Consider the following 21,486-nt stretch of genomic DNA (forward strand, 5'->3'; position numbering starts at 1 on the left):
ACCATACCTACTGTGAAGCATGGGGGTGAAAGCATCATGCTTTGGGGCTGTTTTTCTGCTAAGGGGACAGGACGATTGATCCGGGTTAAGGAAATAATGAATAGGGCCATGTATCGTGAGATTTTAAGCCAAAACCTCCTTCTATCAGTGAGAGCTTTTAATGGTTGAACAAATACTTATTTTCCACCATAATTTACAAATAAATTCTTTAAAATTCCTACAATGTGAATTCCTGGATTTTTTTTCACATTCTGTCTCTCACAGTTGAAGTGTACCTTTGATGAAAATTACACACATCATTTTAAGTGGGAGAACTTGCACAATCGGTGGCTGACTAAATACTTTTTTTGCCCCACTGTATGTAATCCTACCCCTTTTCATACCCTAAGAATTGTATCCAATTTCCTTGTTCCCTGTAACAGAACAATGAACAGATAAATAATAAATAAATCATGTACCATAGTAAACATACAAATATACACAATGTACAAATTGTGGTTGTAGTTTGCAGAAGTGTAGAAACGCACTGATACGGTTTTTCAAACTTTCTGATTAGATTATGGGGGGCATCTATTATAAAAAGCTCTCAGTGTGATGCAAATTGTCACCATTGTTGTCAGATCAATAACAATCTGACAGCATTAGGCAACAGTGAAAATGATTACCATTACAACGGCCAGATTGTTGATGTAGCTGTCATGCTGGATTAGTGTACCTAATTGTGTCATAATTCTATGGACACAGGTATACTATCTTAATTATGGTCAAGTGACTATAATAAAATGTCAGTAATTGCTTTTTTTCTCTTTCTGAACAGGAAACTCGCCCCAACTAAACTCCCGGATGCAGAATAATTCCTGGAGTTCAATGTACAGACTTTGTACCATGTTATGACTTTTGAGGTTTCACAAGCATTTTAGCATTCCTTGAATTAGGTCCAGTGAATGGATACACATATGTATAATAACATGTTTTTCTGGCTTAACAATTCTATCTTCAACACTGTGTGTCCCTGTTAGTCTCGCAGGTGACTTTGTTTGAGAGGCGGACGTACAAACCTTGACAAACAACCATTCACATGGGTAATTTAAAGTGTCCAACGCATGTATTGGAGATATGGGAGGAAGCAAGATAGTACCTGGAGAAAACCTAAATTCCACACAGAGATGGTCCAACAAAAATCCACACCTGAATGTCTTGATTGTGAGGGCAACACATTACTATTTATTCCACTGTGCCTCCTCTGTCTTAACATAACGTTATTTCTGCTTTACATATTCCGTTAGATAAAATTAATAACTGGCATAATGAGTATGCTTTATATCAGGTGTGTCCAAAGTGCGGCCCTGGGGCCATTTGCGGCCCGCAGCTAATTGCTTGCCGGCCCGCCACACATTCTGGAAATGTTATTTCAAAAATTAAATAAATATATTTAAAAAAGTGGAATGAGGTGAAATCTAATGAGAAAAAGTTGCAATGTTAACACAAACCTGTCATGCAGGCTGTTTTTTTTTTAATTGTTTCCATTGCTCAAACAAATAAAAGAAAATACAAAAAAATCATCAGTTATAATCAATTATTATCAAGGCTCCAATTACTTAAAAAACTTGACTTTAAAAAGTTTTATGTGCAAAAAAATATTGCATATAAGTTTTATTTACAAAAGACCATAAAACACAACAAAATAATAGTTGAAACGTAAAATCGACAGATATATCTGAAGTCGATCTCGTAACCTAAGTGTTGAAAGTTAAAAAACATATATAATAAACATGTATCACTTTATGAGTGCGGCACATTTTGGATCCCAAAGATATTTAGTGGGATTTTATTTATCTTTACACTGTGATTACTCAAAAAAACAATAGTTATTCATACATACAAACGTACATACTGTACATAGATACCTACTCCCACATACATACACAAATACAGTACATACCTACATATTCCAAGTTCGTCCATCTACACGCACATTCACGGTACTAACATTCACATACTGTACATACATATATTTACCGTACAAACATTCATATACACATTCTGTTCATATACAAGTACATATACATACATACACTCATGCACATAATCACGTTTCGTCAAACATATGTCAACGTTGTTGCCCTAGGGTGGACTGGGTAACACATGGCATACGACAAAGCTTAACCTATTGTTACTATAACAATCTACAAGATTAATATAAATTGCCTCTCTCTCTTCCCCTCCATCTTTCGGTATTCCTTTTTTTTTTTTTTTTTTTTTAATCTTTCTAGTTATTATTTTGTATATGTATTGTTGCATTAGAACAACTGTATTGTTGATGACAGAGGTAAACTATTGGTATTGTTCATAATCAATAGCCCTTTTTCTATTGGTATTCATATTGCTCCAGTTGTAGTGTAAAAATGCTCATTGTCATTTCTATATTATTATTTATTTCACTAACTGCTTCTTTGTTGTCACTTTTACAATCATATTTGTACATATCGTATGTGCTGGTGTTGTTCTATAGTTGTTGTTTTTGTTGTTATTGTTGTGTTTGCTGTTGTTGTTTTTGTCTCTCTGTCTAATCCCCATCTTAACCCCACATTTTCCCCGTCATGTCTTCCTTTTTTTTCTCTTTCTGTCCCCTCCTGCACCAAATGATAATATAATTGAATTTAATAAAGTCACATTTAAATAAAGCAACAAGAGAAGTATCCTACACTTCTCTTTTGTAAAGTAAATCTGAACAGCCGATATGGGCATCTACATCAACTATATGATTTGCCTGAGAAGCTGGACAGGACAAACAAATAAAAATAACAATAGTGAATTCAAATCAATGGTGTCCTGCATTATTGATCTTCTGATTACTAAATACTGCATATTTCAGTTTTACTATAAAAACAAAGTTAGCTTTGACAAAAAAGGCAAAAAAACCCTTTTTTTAACATTTTTTTTTACTTCATATCAACCTCAAGTTGATGTAGAGATGTACTGTAAGCGTTAAATAATTAAAAAAATAATAATAATTTGACCTATTTTTAACATTTTAATGACTGAGACCCTTTATGGTCCCCGGGACCCCTAAATGTAAAAAAAAAAAAAAAATCCATATATTTTGCTATGGTTTGAAAATGAAAAATATCAAAATGACCCCCTCATGCTTTAATTATTTAATTTACGGCCCTCAGTGGAACAACTTTGGACACCCCTGCCTTATATGGATGCTGTCAGATGTTCAATTATTTTGAATTTTCAATTCTTTTTTTTTTAATTGTAATAATGGAATAGTATTTTTGTTAAATAAAACACATTGCATTACATGTTCAAGAACTGTTATTTCCGTCCGGACCAAGCTTTCCTGCAGAGGCTGCAGTAATTTATACGACCATAAGGTGTCAACAGAGTGCTTTGGCACACCGCCATACATCCTATAAAGCAGTGTTTTTCAACCTTTTTTGAGCCAAGGCACATTTTTTGTGTTGAAAAAATGCAGAGGCACACCACCAGCAGATATCATTAAAAAACACAGACTCAGTTGACAGTAAAGAGTCGTTGCAATTGTTTGATATGACTTTAAAGCATAACCAAGCATGCATCACTATAGCTCTTGTCTCAAGGTAGGTGTACTTTCACCACCTGTCACATCACACCCTGACTTATTTGGAGTTTAGGGTTTCAGGTCTTGTCTTGCACTCCTATTTGGACGTCTTTTTCGCTTTTTTTTGGCATTTTCCTGTAGCACTTTCATCTCTTCTTTTGTGGGATATTTCCCACATTTACTTTGCTTTAGCAATCAAGAATATTTGAGTTGTTTTTATCGTTCTTTGTTTTGAAATTGTTGATTGTTATGTCATGTTCGGACTTACTGCTCCAGAGTAAGTCTTTGCTGTCGTCCAGCATTCTGTTTTTGTTTACTTTGTTGCCAGTTCAGTATTAGTTTCGTTCTGCATAGCCTTCCCTAAGCTTCAATGGCTTTTCTTAGAGACACTCCCCTTTTGTTTGTTTTTGGTTTAACCATTAGACACTTTTTTTTTTACCTTCACCCTGCCTATGCTGTTTCCGACATCTAAAAAGCAATTAGCTACCTGCTGCCACCTACTGATATGGAAGGGTATTACATAGTTACTCTGCCGAGCTCTAGACAGCAATGACACTCAACAACAACACATCATTTGCAGACTATAATTACTGGTTTGCATAAAATATTTTTAACCCAAATAGGTGAAATTAGATAATCTCCCACGACCCACCAGACTGTATCTCACGGCACACTAGTGTGCCGCGGCACAGTGGGTGTAAAACATTGCTATAAAGCAAAGTAAAAAGCAGTGTAGCTTATAACATGTGCAATGATTCTTATTTTAACGACTTGTAATCGACAAAATTTTGACAAAAAGTGATACCACCAGAGATTTATCATTGATTTAAACGAGTGGCCTTGTGCAGGCGAGTTGGGGCCCCTCACTCTCATAGCTCACTGTTAAGAGGAGGAGCCACTTCCGCACATCTGGTGCCCACTTTCTGAACCCTCGACCGACATTTTTTTGATTTACCCGCGTCATATCTGGCCTAGAGGCCATACCTTTTCCTCCATAGTTGCAAGTGAAATACTACAACAGTGATGGAAATGGTATAGAGTCCTTTTTTAGTGTGTAGGACTAATTAAACAACAACATAGTTCCTTTGTTTTTGCTGGTGTAAACAATGAGTTGAGTTAATTTTGAGTTTATTTCGAACATGATACATCACAATTTCCAGTTTCTCTATTCAACAAGTTTGAAAAAGAGTAGGAGGAAGCAAAGCTTATTTAATCCTACCCCTTTTCTTTCACAAAAGCAGTTGCTAAAACTTTTGTTCACTTCCTGTTCTCAATAGATTTACAATATACTCCATAAGTAAAAACAATACAAGTACATAAATAACAATCGGTGAAGTAAGTTATATTTCATATGGTGAGATGAGTAAAATGATCTTGAAAATTAATGGATGGATGAGATAAATTCAGAATGTTTATCATGGTTCTTCTTGTTTGTACTTTGTCAACAATGTAAGTTTGAAGAGTTTCTTGAAGTGGATCACATTAGTACATTGTGTCATTGCCTTACTAAATCCATTCCATAATTTAATTCCACATACTGATGTACTGAAGTTTTTAAGTGTTGTACGTGCATACAGATGTTTTAAATCAACTTTTTCTCTAAGATTATATTTATCCTCTTTTGTTGAGAAGAAGTGTTGTATATTCTTGGGTAGCAGCTTATAGTTTGCTTTGTGCATAATTTTAGCTGTTCCAAACCTAGATGCTGAGTGCCAAGCAGGGAGGCAATGGGTCCCATTTTTATAGTCTTTGGTATGACTCGGCTGGGGTTTGAACTCACAACCTACCGATCCCAGGGCGGACACTAACTGAGTATTATGTATTATTCTAACTGATCTTTTTTGTAACCCTGGTAATGAATAAAGTGTACTTTTGTAGTTATTTCCCCATATTTCTGCACTATAACTCAGATTTGGTAACACTAGCAAGCAGTTGAGAATATGGAGTGATTTTTGGTCTAGAACATCCATCCATCCATGTTCTACCGCTTGTCCCCTTTGGGGTCACCGGGTGTGCTGGAGCCAATCTCAGCTGCATTTGGGCTTTATCCATTATTGACGTGTTTATTGCTACTTTATGTTGTATATTTTTTACATGACATTTTCAGTTGAATTTATCATCAATCATTATGCCTAGAAATTTGGTTTATTTTACTCTTTCCATGTCTATTCCGTCTATTTGTATTTGTGTTTGACTTTCTCTTCTACTGTTCCCAAATAGCATTAATTTAGTTTTACTGAGATTCAAAGAAAGTCTGTTTTTGTCCATGATTTATCATAAATTGATTAACGTGGACCCGACTTAAACAAGTTGAAAAACGTATTTTCGGGCGTTACCCTTTAGTGGTCAATTGTACGGAATATGTACTGTATCCTCAGTGCTGAACTCCTTAATATATTTGCACCTAGCTCGCTGACAACAAGCTATCCATACACTTAGGTAAAACGGAATCCATCCTAGTTGGGTCCCATATTAACCTTAAGAAAGTCAGTGACTTCACTATAAAAGTGGGTGACATTGTTATCACCAGGAAAGATGAGGTCACCTACCTAGGTTCCATTCTAGAGGCTAATCTTTCCTGTGATAAAATGGCAACCAAGGTAATCAAAAAGGTCAACCAAAGAACGCGATTCCTCTACAGAATCTCCTCTTTGGTCAACAAAAGCACCTTGTAGATTCATGCGAGAACTCTCATTCAACCCTTTTTCGATTACGCTCGCACCTCCTGGTACCCCAGCACCTCCAAAACCCTCAAATCTAGACCCCGACACCCCAGAATAAGCTAGTCCGGTTACTTTTAGACCTCCACCCCAGATCACACCTCACTCCAATCGACTTCCCCAAAGTAGGTTGGCTCAGGGTGGAGGACAGAGTAAAACAACTTGCACTGAGCCTAGTCTATAAAATCCGCTACACCTCTCTGATACCGAAGTACAGGTCAAACTACCGCCATAACCACAACTCCAGGGGGAGCTCGACAAACCACGTTAAACCCAGATTCCGATCTAACAAAGGTCTTAACTCATTCTCTTTCTATGCCACATCAACGTGGAATGCACTCCCAACAGGTGTAAAAGTAAGTGCATTTCTATATTCCTTCAAAACCGCTCTAAAACAACACCTCCAGGCAACTTCAACCCTTTACTAATACCCTCCTCCATTCACATCCCATCTCCCCGGATTATAAATAACCTAATGTAAATAATTAAATGCACTTGTGATGTATTTACTTGCTCTTATGCTATCTGAACTCACTATGTTCTCTGCTGGCTGTACATATCCTACTAAGTAAGACATACACTGTTTCAATGTCCATTTCTCTGTTGATGTAAATGTTGATGACTGAAGTACTGATATCAACCAAAGCTCCTCATCCCACCCCCCGGATTGTAAATCCATCCATCCATTTTCTACCGCTTATTCCCTTCTAGGGTCACGGGGGGCGCTGGCGCCTATCTCAGCTACAATCGGGCGGAAGGCAGGGTACACCCTGGACAAGTCGCCACCTCATCGCAGGGCCAACATAGACAGACAACATTCACACTCACATTCACACACTAGGGCCAATTTAGTGTTGCCAATCAACCTATCCCCAGGTGCATGTCTTTGGAAGTAGGACGGATTGTAAATAATGTAAATAATTCAATGTATATCCTATGATGACTAACCTGTGTGATGACTGTATTATGCTGATAGTATATATTTGTACCATGAATAGATTTACATGGACCCTGACTGAAACAAGTTTGGGTGTTACCATTTAGTGGTCAATTGTACGGAATATGTACTGAACTGTGCAATCTACTAATAAAAGTATCACTCAATCAATCATTTGAATAAAGTGGACCCCGAGTTAAACAAGTTGAAAAACTTATTGAGGTGTTACCACTTAGTAGTCAATTGTAAGGAATATGTACTGTACTGTACTGTGCAATCTACTAATAAAAATGTTCAATAAATCAATCGATGTCCAACCATCTTTTTAGTTCGTTCATTTCTTCTGTTATTATATGTATTCGCTTCTGTGTGTTCAATGCTGTTGTATCATCCACGTATAATACTAACTTTAAATTGTTGTTTTTTTTCTTCATTTTTATTTGGTAAACGTTGTTTAGAACAGTGGTTCTGAACCTTTTTTCAGTGATGTACCCCCTGTGAACATTTTTTTAATTCAAGTACCCCCCTAGTCAGAGCAAAGCATTTTTGGTTGAAAAAAAGCGATAAAGAAGTAAAATACAACACTATGTCGTCAGTTTCTGATTTATTAATTGTATAACAATGCAAAATATTGCTCATTTGTAGTGGTCTTTCTTGGACTACCGTATTTCCTTGAATTGCCGCCGGGGCGCTAATTAATGTAAAACCTCTTCTCACTCCTGCGCTTACCAAAGGCATGCGGTAAAAGTAAGCATGCGCTAATTATTTTAAAACCTCTTCTCACTCCGGCACTTACCAAATAAAAATTTGAGTGTGATGTAAGCTTGGACCTTAAATCCTACTGAATAGTTCTTAATCTTCTCCCCTTCATGCGATTTCAAATTACCGGTATTGAAATCAGCCTCCTCCATTTTGAAAATGATGACAGGGGAAGTGTCACTCGTGACGTCACGAGTTTGACCAGGCGGTAATTCAAGGCAGGCGCATACTATATGCCCTGCGGCAATTCAAGGAAGTACGGTATTTGGAGAAAAAATATACAAAAACCACTAAAATTTGAAAAATAAACAAATGATTCAATTAGAAAAAATACTTCTACACATAGAAGTAATCATCAACTTAAAGTGTCCTCTTTGGGGATTGTAATAGAGATCCATTTGAATTCATGAACTTAATTCTAAACATTTCTTCACAAAAGAAGAAATCTTTAACATCAATAATTATGGAACATGACCACTGAATATTGCATTTCTTTTCACAGTTTATGAACATACATTCATATTCTGTTGAAGTATTATTCAATAAATATATTTTGCTATTTCGAAAATATTTTTTAATAATCTCACGTACCCCTTGGCATACCTTCAAGTACCCCCAGGGGTACGCGTATCCCCAATTGAGAACCACTGGTGTGAATGAGAGTGTGAATGTTGAGGTGGCGACTTGTCCAGGGTGTACTCCGCCTTCTGCCCGATTGTAGCTGAGATAGGCGACAGCGCCCCCCGCGACCCCAAAAAGGGAATTAGCGGTGGAAAAATGAATGGATGGATGGTTTGGAAAATAAACACGGAAAAAGAAAAGAAGGAAGTCGATTACCACGCTACCCCTGAAACCTGCTTTGTGACGTCACTCTTCTGGGAGGAAAAAAAAAATAGACCTTAAAACAAGATTTTAGTTTAATCTTTTCCAGGTACTGCCGCAAGCAGGGAGGAAAAGGGGGTTCCTGGGCTGAGAAAGTGTCCGAAAACCCTCCCACAGTCGGCTGTTTTCTCCCTCTTGCTGCACTCCGGGGCTGGTTCCTATTCAAATGTGGGTCAGGGGTGAGGAAGCGTAACGTCATAAGCTTTCAACATGGCGTCCCGAAGGCTGTGAGATGAGCAAGAGGATGGTAAAGAACGCTTGAGAACCACCCTGCCGATGTAACAAGGTATTTAAAAAAAAAAAAACATTCATCCTTACACTTATGTGTCGCTTTGCTTGTAAAGGTCTGCTTTTGCGAGGGTTTATTTTATTTTATTTTATTTCCGCTTGCTTCGTTGAGTGTGTTGTTTTTTCGCCCCCAACACGGCGCACACCAGAATAAATAAAAGACTACCCCGGTGTTAATTTTGTCTTCATGCTGCGTTTTTTTTTTAAATGAACACCTTATCGACCGTGGTACTGAAGAAAGAGTAATTGTTTGCGAATACTGCGGCGGTTAGTTAGCAACTGTGCCCCCTTCTCCGAGCCAGGTTAGAGCAGAAAATCATCCGACTGGCAAGAGTTTAAACGCTAAAAAACCTCTAATATACTTTCCTTATTTCCATTGCAAGTCACCAATAGAGGATTATCTACATTTTACATTCACACTGTTCATCGGCTCTAGGTGTTATACAAATAAAATAAAAAATATCATAAATTATGTGGATTTTACTCACTGTACGCAATTACGATACTCGCCAAACGGATGCTGCAGATACAGTATTGTGGTGCTTTTATATTCAGGCTTATCCACCATTTGTATCGCATAGGGGCAATTGTGGCGATTTAACTGCACGGACTGCTAATTGTACCAATGCAACGCTGTATTGCAGTGTTCTTCAACCACTAGTGTGGCGTGAGATATAGGCTTGTGTGCCGTGGGTAGAGTAGCCAGAAATTGTAATCAAGTTAGAGTACTGTTACTCTAGAGATTTATTACTCAAGTAAAAGTACGGAGTAGTCACCCAAATATTTACTTGAGTAAAAGTATGTTGTGAAAAAACTACTCAAGTACTGAGTAACTGATGAGTAACCTGTTCGTTTAATGATTACGGCAACAAATAATGCACAAAAACATAAAAATAGCAATGAGCAAATTCAGAGCCAGGAATATCTCTTAAGCAACTAAAACAATAATATATTAAATAATAATAAATTAAAATAAAATAAAAAACAAGGCAAATTGAGCCACAATAACTCAACAGCACCATAGGCTCAGTAGGCATTCATTCATTGATTGATTGATTGATTGAAACTTGTATTAGTACAAGCACAATACAGTACATATTCCGTACAATTGACCACTAAATGGTAACATCCCAATAAGTTTTTCAACGTTAGTCAATTACTTAATAAATGACCAACTCGAGGTGATCTATCGTTTTTGTTGACATGTTAAAGGTGTTTTATTGAATATACATGGATGTTTAACGCATAGATTCCTATCTTTCATGAAGACAAGAATATAAGTTGGTGTATTACCTGATTCTGATGACTTGCATTGATTGGAATCAGACAGTAGTGCTGATATACGTCCACGTTTTCAAATGGAGGAGAAGAAAAAGTTCCTCTCTGTCCAATACCACATGAAAGTCGTCGGTTTTTGGCATCTTATTTGTCCAGCTTCCATATTAATTTTTATACACTTTACAAGAAATACATTGGCGGCAAACTCCGTAGCTTGTTAGCTTGTTTGCGCTGGCTTTCGGAGACTCTTATTTTGTTAGCGCAGGCGCGATGGAGCGGCACTTTTATTGTGACGACAGGAACTGTGCGATCAGCCTTTAGGCTTTTGACGGGAAGTACGGTTGAAATAAAAAGTGTCTTTTTTCCTTTACACTTTTGATTGATTAATTTAAACTTGTATTAGTAGATTGCATAGTACAGTACATATTCCGTACAATTGACCACTAAATGGTAACACCCCAATAAGTTTTTCAACTTTTTTAAGTCCGATTCGACGTGTGACGGTCACGTGACCGCCTGGCTCTGTTTGATTGGTCCAACGTCACCAGTGACTGCATGTGATTGGTGAAACACCGACATGCGTAGATCCTACTTTGAATATGTGTCTGACAAAATCAAAACAAAAAAAAGTAGCGAGTAGCGAGCTGAATGTAGATAAATGGAGTGGAGTAAAAGTAGCATTTCTTCTCTATAAATATACTCAAGTAAAAGTAAAAGTATGTTTCATAAAAACTACTCTTAGAAGTACAATTTATCCCAAAAGTTACTCAAGTAGATGTAACAGAGTAAATCTAGCGCGTTACTACCCACCTCTGGCCGTGGGAAATGATGAAACTTCACCTAATTCAGGGGTCGGCAACCCAAAATGTTGAAAGAGCCATATTGGACCAAAAATACAAAAACAAATCTGTCTGGACCCGCAAACAATTAAAAGCCATATTACATACAAATAGTGTGTCATGAGATATAAATTGAATTATGAGGACTTAAAGCAGGGGTCTCAGACACGGGCCCGCGGGCTTATTGCGGCCCGCGAGATGTTATTTTGCGGCCCCCACCTTAATATGAAATGTTAGTGTGGCCCGCAAGTTTTATATGAATGGCGTTTGACACGTTGTGTTATTTGGGTCCAAAATGGCTCTTTCAACGTTCTGGGTTGCCTACCCCTGCGTTAATGGAAAAGTGGCAAATGAGTGAAAGCGACAGATAAGTTGCCATGGAGACCAGGGTTTTCTTACATGCCTGGCTGCAGTCACACCTCGACACTCCGGGAGCCGTCACTTTTTTGCGCTCGCTATCCCGGTACTTTCCGGGCTATTATCCGCTGACCGCCGTGTTGCTGTAGGGAGGAAAGCGGAACGACACACATTGCGGAATTAACATTATTCTCCGTGCGTCGGCTAAATACTAATATTTTAATATATTTCCTTATTTGCACAGAGAAAGTTGTGGTGCATAAGGGATACAATTTGAAACGTCATCATACAACTAGACATGCCTAAGAGTATGCAAATATTTTTTTAGGAAATAATTTTTTGCCGCCCAGACTCTGCATCCAGTGGCCCCCAGGTAAATTGAGTTTGAGACCCCTGATTTAAAGGAAACTACATGAGCTCAAATATAGCTACAAATGAGGCATAATGATGCAATATGTACATACAGCTAGCCTAAATAGCATGTTAGTGTCGATTAGCTTGCAGTCATGCAGTGACCAAATATGTCTGATTAGCACACTCCACATAAGTCAATAACATCAACAAAACTCACCTTTGTGCAATCATGCACAACGTTATAAGTTTGGTGGACAAAATGAGACAGGAAAAGAAGTGGCATAAATCACGTCTTAGAAAGTTTACATGCAAATCAATAATTACAATGTCCCGTTCTTTAGTGTCTGTGTTGTGTAGAGCTCGGCAGGGTAACCATGTCAGCATCAAGGGTTGGAATTGGGGGTTAAATCACCTCCAGCAGCAAGAGCTATTTGGATCGAGAAAACGACAATTTCTTCATTAATTTGAGCGACAATGAAAGATTCGTAAAATGATATTGATAGCGAAGGACTAGGAAAAAAAAAAGTGAAAAAAAATAAAAAGGTGATTGCATTGGGACGGATTCAGATGTTTTTAGACACATTTACTAGGATAATTCTGGGAAATCCCTTATCTTTCTATTGTGTTTCTAGTGTTTTAGTGAGATTAAATAGTACCTGATAGTCGGAGGGGTGTGTCCACGGTAGGAGGCGACTTTTTACCACAATTTTCTCACCAAAACCTGCCGGTTGACAAGTGGTCGGGAACCATGTTCGCTTGACCGCTCTGATCCATAGTAAAGCTTCACCTTTTTAAACAAGGAAACACCGTGTGTTCGTGTGGCTAAAGGCTAAAGCTTCCCACCTCCATCTGTCTACTTTGACTTCTCCATTATTGATTGAACAAATTGCAAAAGATTCAGCAACACAGATGTCCAGAATACTGTTTGATTGCAAGATGAAAAAAGACGACTTTTATCCGCAAATGGTGCTGCGCTAATATGTCCCCTGCAACCCGGGACGTCACGCGCACGCGTCATCATTCCGCGACATTTTTAACAAGAAACTCCGCGGGAAATTTAAAATTGTAATTTAGTAAACTAAACCGGCCGTATTGGCATGTGTTGCAATATTAATATTTCATCATTGATATATAAACTATCAGACTGTGTGGTCAGTAGTAGTGGGTTTCAGTAGGCCTTTAACTTTAATGTAATACTCCATGTCAGTAGGTGGCAGCAGGTAGTTAATTGCTTTGTAAAAGTCTGAACGTGTCGGGTGAGACGAGGATGGTTTTTTGTGATCTCAAAATGCAGCAACCTGACTCTCGCTAGAGCCTTGTAGTTAGCTGAGCTCCACACAAGGATCTGGGCTCGATGGCAATGCAAACTCCTTCAAGATAGGAAAAAAATAAGGAAAGAAATAATGAACCAATCAGGATCGCCGGGCAGAAGTTGTGTGCTTACATTGATTCTGCTTTTGCAACTGTTTTGTCGAATCTATTGCTGCGTTGTTTCAGTAAATGTTCTCTAACTTTTCACTCTGTCGTTATGCACAATGCAATATGTTGGCTGTAGTGTTTTGGATTTCGCAGCGCCGCTCTCATCAGCGTCACGGGTTGATTTCGATGTTAATGGTTAAAGTAGCATGTCATTCAAAATAACGGACACGTGGTTTATCCAGTCACATACCATTATTTTTTTGGAAGGCCCCGCCTTCTGAAATACTTATATTATTGAGAAGTCCTAGATCCTTGTGTGGAGATCAACAAACTACAAGGATCTGGCGAGTGTCAGGTTAAATATGCGGACCAAAGCGTGCAGTTAAAAAGGTGTGTAACGCTTAAACCAAAAACTAAGGAAAGGGAAAGGAAAAGGCAATGAAGCATAGGGATGGCTATGCAAAACAACTGTAAAACTGAATTGCTGCAAAGTAAACAGAAACGGAATTCTAAACGACAGCAAAAACTTGCAGCATCCGCAGCAGAGACGGCGTCCACAAAGTACATCCCTACATGAGATGGAAAACAACAATGTCCGCACAAAAAAGGATAGCAACAACTTAAATAGCCTTGCTTGCTAACATAAAGTAGGTGCGGGGAATAGTGCTCAAAGGAGGACATGAAACTGCGACAGGAAAACTCCAAAATAACAGCGCAAGACAAGAACTAAAGCACTACACACAGAAAAACACCAACAAACTCAAAATAAGGCACGAGGACCTGGTGGAGTTTAATTTTTAACATTTTTTGCTGTTGTTTTCCCTCCGTATTTTTAAATGAAAAAAATGTGCCTTGCTTTAAAAAAGGTTGGAAAAACACCGCTGTATTGAGAGCATTTGATGCAGGCTTGGGATGTTGCCTTACATCGACCATCACTGTTTTACCACCCAAACAGCTTTTAACCTCGCCATTCTCGTCGATTTAGATCTCATTTAGAACCCAAAACAATCCATCTCATTTTGGGTTGGTCCACAGTGTTCTCAGGTGATTAGTGTTGTTTGAAAGTACCAAGGGGCATAGAGATAATAAGGCATAGGAATGTTAGTTATGTTAAGTGACTGTCTGGCTCCTCTTTAGTGTAACCAACATACCTGTTTTTTGCTTTCAAATAATTATGTAGATTTTTCAGTTTCAGTGTCTTGCACACATACAACCAGGTGAATCATACTTGTGGTGGCCAAGCTCAGGTTTTAAAGGGTCTATAAAATAGGTCATGAATTTGCTTTTACTTGTGAAATTACTCCTTTAGTTAGATAAAAAGGCAACCCATGTGTAACATATTTTTGCTCAGCCCACTTGATAGCTATTTATAGCATCGATCACTGAATGTATTTATTTAGCCATGTCTGTTGCTAAAACATTTTACCTTTGGATCATTTAAATATACACCAGTCGGTTTTCACCCACTCACAATTGGCTTCCTCTGTAAGCCAGTCTACAAATGGGAAGAGCAAATTTAATTGTGCTGTGGAAGTTGTGACAGTGAGTAAATGTGAAATACATTCCTAGTGTGTGAATGTTGTCTGTCTATCTGTGTTGGCCCTGCGATGAGGTGGCGACTTGTCCAGGGTGTACCCTGCCTTCTGCCCGATTGTAGCTGAGATAGGCGCCAGCGCCCCCCGCGACCCCGAAAGGGAATAAGCGGTAGAAAATGGATGGATGGATGGATTTTACATGTTGGTATACACCAGTGTTAATTAGTCTATACTTGTATACCACTCGCATTGCTTCCAACATTTGCTGAAGCTGTAACCGTGACAGACGTTTTGTTTATTTAATCCCTTTTTGTACTTTCAAAGATGATGTCTAACATTGGTAAATCTACAGGTGCTGGTGGGAGGGACGCTGCCATGTAGCATTTAAATTGACCCCCTCCTCCTTTTCAGATACTTGATTCAATGTGACAAGGAGGGAACTGTTATAAAAAAACTTTTGCAGCTGTGCTCCCTTTTTTGCTTTGCAACGTATCATTTTATGACCAAACATCTGTGTGGTGCAGCTGACAAATATATCAGCAGACATACTTGCACTTATGTGTGGATTTAGACCACTGCAGTGGTCCAAGACAAGTAAACTGATCAGTGTGACATGCTTAACTGATCACTATGGACTACAAAGTGGGGCCTGGAGGTTAATTTAAGGCCTATGTCCATGCCTCATGATCAGCTACCCCCTCCTCTCAACACACACAGTGCCCTGTGTACATTGTGACCATGGCTTACAGTGGTGTGTGTAGGCAGTACAATGCATTAAGAAGGTTACTTAGGCTATATGTTCTGCTGACACGCGGTCAAGGACTTAAAGCCTGGGCCCTTGTGTCCATATAGGACGTACGTGTGTCCTGCATTGCCTGTTGGAGTACAGTACGGTCTGTTCAGCGGCTAAATCACCCCAGAACAGGGTTGTTGTTGCACTTAAACAATAATCAGTCTTTGGAATGTCTTGATGATAATTAGAAGAGTATACAGTGTTTGAAGACTGGAGGAAAAGGTGGTGGTCGCGCTGTAAAACTCTGTGAAACATGCAAACAATATCTTTCCTACCCAACATGCTCTCTGTCCTTAGCCAAAACATTTGACTTTGGGTCATGAGGGTGTTCTTCTTTTTTGCTTTTCTTGTTTGGGGGGCGGGAGCTTATCTTGTCAACAGAGTTCAATCTTACAACAACAATAGCTATCATACCAATAATATGTTTAGTGACTGTACTGATTGCTTTACTTCCTCACATGGCAGAAGACACTAAACTATGTGCTGGTGTCAAGCGTGACTAAACGCTGGTATATACAGTCGTGCTCATAAGTTTATATACTCTGGGAGAATTTATGATTTCTTGGCCTCTTCGGAGAATATGAACGATAGCACAAAAACTTTCTTCTACTCATGCTTCATGGTTGTGTGAAGCTATTTATCGGCAAACAATTGTGCTTCTGGCTACTCGACCATGCAGCCCATTTTTCTTCAAGTGCCTCTTTATTGTGCATCTTGAAACAGCCACACCACAATTTTTCAGAGAGTCCTGTATTTCAGCTTTAGTTATTTGTGGATTTTTCTTTGTATTTCGAACAATTTTCCTGGCAGTTTTGGCTGAAATCTTTGGTGGTCTACCTGAATCCCTCATTTTCCACTTCTTAATCAGCGTTTGAACACTACTGATTGGCATTCTCAATTCCTTGGATATCTTTTTATACCCCTTTCCTTTTTTATGCAGTTCAATAACCTTTTCTCGCAGAACTTTTGACAATTATTTTGCCTTCCCCATGACTCAGAATCCAGAAACATCTGTGCAGCACTGGATGAATGAAGCAATGGTCTGTCAGAAGTCCAGAAACTCACTGACACATTGATTACAAACAAACATATCACAGATTAAGATTGGAACCTTGATTAGCCATTCAAACCTGTTTGTGTCAACTTTTGTGCATGTTATCAGATCAAAGTCACTGGGGTATGTAAACTTTTGATCAGGGTCATTTGGGTACTTGCTTTTGTCATTTTGACTTAAAAAGAGTAAATCAAATCAAATCAAACACAGTGGTTTGCCAATAAATAACTTCGCACAACCGTTAAGCATGAGTGGAAGAAAGGTTTTTGTGTTATCATTCATATTCTCTGAAGAATGGCCAATAAATCATAAATTCTCCCAGGGTATGCAAACTTATGAGCACAACTGTAAATTTGTTCCACTGAATCAAATAATCTACAACTAAGTTATATAATTTCTCTTTGGCATGAAAGACTTGTGAAGGAAAAATAAAGGACTATGATTATCTATCTGATTTGACACTTTTACCCCAGGGCAGCTGTGGCTTCTGATGTAGCTTACCACCACCAGGTGTGAATGAATGTTGAGTCGTACTTCTCTGTGAGCGCTTTGAGTGTTTAGAACAGCGCAATATAAATCAAAGTTATTATTTAACACTTGTTCTAAAACACAGATGCCAGAATATTGTTTCGAAGTTTATCAAGTTATAGGTTTGTAGCACATATGACTGTGAGATTACTGTATTCCCATAGGAACTAAAAAAACAAAAACATAGCTGAAGTTAGCTTAACAGGTTTTTAAAAAAGTATATGTTTTTCCAAAGCTGCTGTTTTTTGGCCATCTGCACACTTTCAAAACCGTTGTATTAAGAAAATTATTTTTGGAAACACTACTACCACATTGGAACCTCCTAATCAAAAGACCCTCTAGCTGCACAAAAAGAAATACAACATTTATATAAAGGCTAACAGGACTTATGAGTTTAAACCACTCTCAAGCGAGGCGTCAACATGCAGTATGTTGCTAAAACTCACAGGAGATCTTATAAGTGGTCTTGTCAATGTTAAAGGGAACTGCACTTTTTGAGTGGTAATTTTAGCTTACCGTTCACAATCATTATAAGAGACAAAACGACAAATACGTTTTTTCAATGCATTCCAGTTCATGAATAAACATAAAACAAAGTGTTTTACAAGGGAGCCAATGGGAGGTCCTTTATTCCGCCCACAAGTGCTTCTTAACCTTCCAAAGAGCGCCACCAACACTCCGTTTACATTTTTTAAATATTAACCAAGTATTAGTGCTATTGTTATTCGAAACGCTAACACTGAAAAAACATTTATAGTGGCGCCGTAATCACAGAGCGGTAACTAGCTTACGTGGCTATATTGACTTCATCGGCTATAGCTGCTTTCTAGCCTCGAAGGTCACAAAAGTTTATTCTAGATCATTAATAATGCCTCTCACCTTGATAGTGGAGGGTTGAGGACATAATCCGACAAATTGGTCAACTTAAGCATCCAATTGAGACCAGGGAATGGTGAGAAAGACACAATGTCGCTTGGTCTGCACTTGGTTCCACACCCGTATGAACATCCTGGCAGTCGGCATTTTAGTGACAACAGACTTTGATGTTGAAGGAAAAAACAAACATTGTGATGCGTTCTTTAAACTAATGTGGTGTAGTATGTTTAAAATGAGCAAAATTCGTAAATATGGTATGTTATGAATGTGCCTGTTATTACATTACATATATACTTAGTGCATGTATATAAAATCTTAATGGAGGTGTTCGGGAATGTTTTGGAGAGTGATTTATAGGCGGAATAGAGTGGCTCCTATAAGCTCCATTTTAAGTGGACTTTTAAACACATTTATTTACTAGTTAGTATACATTTAAAAAAAGAAAAATGTGTGCTTGTCTACGGATTTTGAACGATACGCGTCATTAGAAAAAAAATACGCATGTCACTTTTAAGGTTATGTTTTTACGTTTCCGGTAGTTAACCATTTTTAAAACTTCAAAAACGTTTGCGAGGCAAAAAAACACTTTTGCATTCTGTTTTGATGTAGAAGTTAGGACTTATACTTGTTAATTGTATTATTAATTACGAATGAACTGTTCGTTAAGAACTACTTTGGTGAAAAATTGAAATCTCTTCAAAACTATCAAAGGTACGGGTTGAGAAATACAAAGGTAATTTTGATCTTTTTTATTGGTATTTTTACACACATTTTGTTTCTTTCGTTTAGATATATCTGTTTGTGTACTGCACAGAATTTGAAATTACCATGCTATAATTACATGTTGTTATTAAGCCTGTACCAAGAAGACAAAGTATTTTTGGTTCACAAAATGAGGTTCAAGCTGCCTGTCATGTGTCCTTTTGCAGTAGTGCTGCATTTGAATGTCCGTGACTGTTGCAAATGGGTATATGATCACATGCCTTCAGTCATCCTTAAAACCTTCCATTGTGTATACAGCCCTTTTTTGTTTGTGTGTGTAATATATATATATATATATATATATATATATATATATATATATATATATACACACACAGTGGGGCAAACAAATATTTAGTCAACCACCGATTGGGCAAGTTCTCCCACTTAAAATGATGACAGAGGTCTGTAATTTTCATCGTAGGTACACTTCAACTGTGAGAGACAGAATGTGAAAAGAAAATCCAGGAATTCACATTGTAGGAATTTTAAAGAATTTATTCGTAAATTATGGTGGAAAATAAGTATTTGGTCACCCATTCAAAGCTCTCAGTGATGGAAGGAGGTTTTGGCTCAAAATCTCACGATACATGGCCCCATTCATTCTTTCCTTAACACGGATCAATCGTCCTGTCCCCTTAGCAGAAAAACAGCCCCGAATCATGATGTTTCCACCCCCATGCTTCACAGTAGGTTTGGTGTGCTTGGGATGCAACTCAGTATTCTTCTTCCTCCAAACACGACGAGTTGAGTTTATACCATAAAGTTCTATTTTGGTTTCATCTGACCACATGACATTCTCCCAATCCTCTGCTGTATCATCCATGTATCCATTTTGGTATAAACTCAACTGGTCATTCTGTCTCTCACAGTTGAAGTGACCTATGATGAAAATTACAGACCTCTGTCATCATTTTAAGTGGGAGAACTTGCCCAATCGGTGGCTGACTAAATACTTTTTTGCCCCACAGTATATGTATACATACAGACATACATACAGACATACATACATACATACATACGTGTGTGTGTGTGTGTGTGTGTGTGTGTATATATATATATATATATATATATATATATATATATATATATATATATATATATGTGTATATACAGTGGGGCAAAAAAGTATTTAGTCAGCCACCGATTGTGCATGTTCTCCCACTTAAAATGATGACAGAGGTCTGTAATTTTCATCATAGGTACACTTCAACTGTAAGAGACAGAATGTGAAAAAGAATCCAGGAATTCACATTGTAGGAATTTTAAAGAATTTATCTGTGGAAAATAAGTATTTGGTCACTTCAAACAAGGAAGATCTCTGGCTCTCACAGAGCTGTAACTTCTTTAAGAAGCTCTTCTGTCCTCCACTCATTACCTGTATTAATCGCACTTGTTTAAACTGGTTATCTGTATAAAAGACACCTGTCCACAGCCTCAAACAGTCAGACTCCAAACTCCACTATGGCCAAGACCAAAGAGCTGTCGAAGGACACCAAGAAAAGATTTGTACACCTGCACCAGACTGGGAAGAGTGAATCTACAATAGGCAAGCAGCTTGGTGTGACAAAATCAACTCTGGGAGCAATTATCAGAAAATGGAAGACATACAAGACCACTGATAATCTCCTTCGATCTGGGGCTCCACGCAGGATATATACATATATATATATATATATATATATATATATATATATATATATATATATATATATATATATATATATATATATATATATATATATATAAATGAAACGGCTTGCCATATTTCACGTTGCATATAATGAGTTTATATCAATTATTAGTTTACATTTGAAGTTGAATTGCTGACATGAGTGGACTTTTGCACGATATTCCTCATCCCAAGGGGTCAAAATGATCATGAGAGCGGTGAGCAAAAATTACAGAACCACACGGGGGGACCTGGTGAATGACCTGCAGAGAGCTGGGACCAAGGTAACAAAGGTTACCATCAATAACACACTACGCCGACAGGGAATCAAATCCTGCAGTGCCAGATGTGTCCCCCTGCTTAAGCCAGTGCATGTCCAGGCCCGTCTGAAGTTTGCCAGAGAGCACATGGATGATACAGCAGAGGATTGGGAGAATGTCATGTGGTCAAATGAAACCAAAATGTAACTTTTTGGTATAAACTCAACTCGTCGTGTTTGGAGGAAGAAGAATACTGAGTTGCATTCCAAGAACACCACACCTACTGTGAAGCATGGGGATGGAAACATCATGCTTTGGGGCTGTTTTTCTGCTAAGGGGACAGGACAATTGATCCGTGTTAAGGAAAGAATGAATGGGGCCATATATCGTGAGATTTTGAGCCAAAACCTCCTTCCATCAGTGAGAGCTTTGAATGGTTGATCAAATACTTATTTTCCACAATAATTTGCAAATAAATTCTTTAAAATTCCTACATTTTGAATTCCTGGATTTTTTTTCACATTCTGTCTCTCACAGTTGAAGTGTACCTATGAACGAAATTACAGACCTTTGTCATCATTTTACGT

General features: G+C 38.0%; 1 protein-coding gene across 2 annotated transcripts in view; it reads left to right on the plus strand.

The window, feature by feature from the left end:
- Nucleotides 1-8,871: 8,871 nt before the first annotated feature.
- The window catches only part of hic2 (hypermethylated in cancer 2), a 60,312-nt gene continuing 47,697 nt past the window's right edge, over nucleotides 8,872-21,486 (plus strand). Inside the window, exon 1 of one of the 2 annotated variants that reach the window (XM_061898243.1) lies at nucleotides 8,872-9,170. The gene's annotated coding sequence lies outside the window, so the exon portion shown is untranslated. The remainder of the gene's footprint in view (nucleotides 9,171-21,486) is intronic. The other variant, XM_061898238.1, reaches the window with a different exon arrangement.

Source organism: Nerophis ophidion, linkage group LG01 (genome assembly GCF_033978795.1).
Source record: "Nerophis ophidion isolate RoL-2023_Sa linkage group LG01, RoL_Noph_v1.0, whole genome shotgun sequence".
Taxonomy (NCBI): domain Eukaryota; kingdom Metazoa; phylum Chordata; class Actinopteri; order Syngnathiformes; family Syngnathidae; genus Nerophis; species Nerophis ophidion.